Source organism: Oryctolagus cuniculus, chromosome 15 (genome assembly GCF_964237555.1).
Source record: "Oryctolagus cuniculus chromosome 15, mOryCun1.1, whole genome shotgun sequence".
Taxonomy (NCBI): domain Eukaryota; kingdom Metazoa; phylum Chordata; class Mammalia; order Lagomorpha; family Leporidae; genus Oryctolagus; species Oryctolagus cuniculus.
The window spans coordinates 35,120,089-35,121,916 of record NC_091446.1 but is presented as its reverse complement, the minus strand read 5'-3'; positions in this window follow the sequence as shown (position 1 = coordinate 35,121,916).

The following is a 1,828-nucleotide window of genomic DNA, read 5'->3' as shown; positions in this document are numbered from 1 at the left end:
TATACCACTCTTGGTAATATGCTTCTCTGACGGGTCAAGCAACGATGTACTTTATCCTCTCTCCTGAGTGGACTTTGCCTCCATGACATAGATGAAAACAAGATATTCTTTAGTCGCATTGCATTCTTTCCTGTGCCCACTTGGGAAATGGAAATTTCGTTGTACTGGGTTGCTCCTATGTATAGGTAATTGAAAATAAGGCAGAGAGAGAGAGAGTTATAAAGAGATCCATTTCCTGTATCTTGGTTCATTCCTTGCAATTTCAACAACAGAAAAAGTTCAAATCAGAAACTCAGAAGTCAATCCAGGTTTACCACATGGGTGAAAGAGGCCCAAGAGCTGAGAAACCATCTCTTGCTCCCACGTATAGGATTAGCATACACTGGCTCAAACTGTGAAGCCAGGAATCAAACTCAAGCTTCTGACATTGAATGCCTGTGTCAAAAGCAGCAGCTGAACTACCACGACACAGTGTCTATTCTGGGGGATTTTTATGAGATCTGATGTCCATTTTGTGTACTATGTCCTACACACAGGCAGTCTCCAGAGCAACTTCAACAACGAAACCTAAACTATTCGTGACTCTCAATCAACAACACACTATGTTCATAATGAAACAGACGTAACACCCAATAGGAACTCCTTTAATTGACTCCATGGATAAAAACTACATGTGCTCACCGAACAGAAAAAACACAGAGTTCTTCCAGTTGATTCACTGTAGAGGTAAAATTTAGTCAGTGTGACTAAGGAAAGAGACAATCTCAGAAAATTTGGGGAAAACCCTTGGGAAACTAAAACTACCCTCACCTCATGTTCAGCTCCAGCCAAGGATGATTCTGTTAGTTTGGGTCTGTCATGGTCTGAAATGAAAAGTGAAATAATGCAGCAATTCAGGGAAATAATAAAGAATGCTCTGGCAGTTGCATTAGAGGAGAAGAGGAAGGGAAGTCATTCAATGGACCCACAGCTCAAAGAACCACAACTTGTTGACCTGAACAGGAGGTGACACTGTGTTGATGAGACTCTAAATCTCACTGAAAGATAAATGTTTCTAGATCACTGATGACTATGCTTATACAAAGGCATATTTTTACAGTATCATCAGATGTTTCTGTAAATTGGCTAGTGCTATTATTTCTAAACTGTATTTTTTAACTTTTATTTAATAAATATAAATTTCCAAAGCACAGCTTTTGGATTACAGTGACTTCCCCCCCTTATAACTTCCGTCCCACCCAAAACACTCCCACCTCCTGCTCCCTCTCCCATTCCATTCACATCAAGATTCATTTTCAATTATCTTTATATATAGATCAATCTGGTATATATTAAGTAAAGATTTCAACAGTTTGTACCCACACAGAAACACAAACTGTAAAGTGCTGTTTGAGTACTAGTTATAGCATTAATTTACATTGTACAACACATCAAGGACAAAGATCCTACATGGGGAGTAAGTGCACAGTGAATCCAGTTGTTGCCTTAACAATTGACACTCTTGTCTAAACTGTATTTTTAAAAATTAAGTCTTGTGGGGACCAACTTAGAGAAGGTTTTATTGGTCAAGTATAGAGAGATTCTGACACTTAACGGAGTTTCACACCCTGCACATTCTTTGGATTCTGTTCCCTTTGCCTAAGGTAAAATCATTCAATTAGAGGGATAAGGAAACTTGGCCTGTGAGATTCAGTCCCAAGGCCAAAGACACACAAACTGCTGATGTTAGGCTTCTGAACTGACCCCGTGTGTCCCATGTCTTCCTCTCTTCCTCAAGCAAGACTTTCCTTTCACTCGGGTTCAGGAACATTTTCAGAGTGTGCTGTGA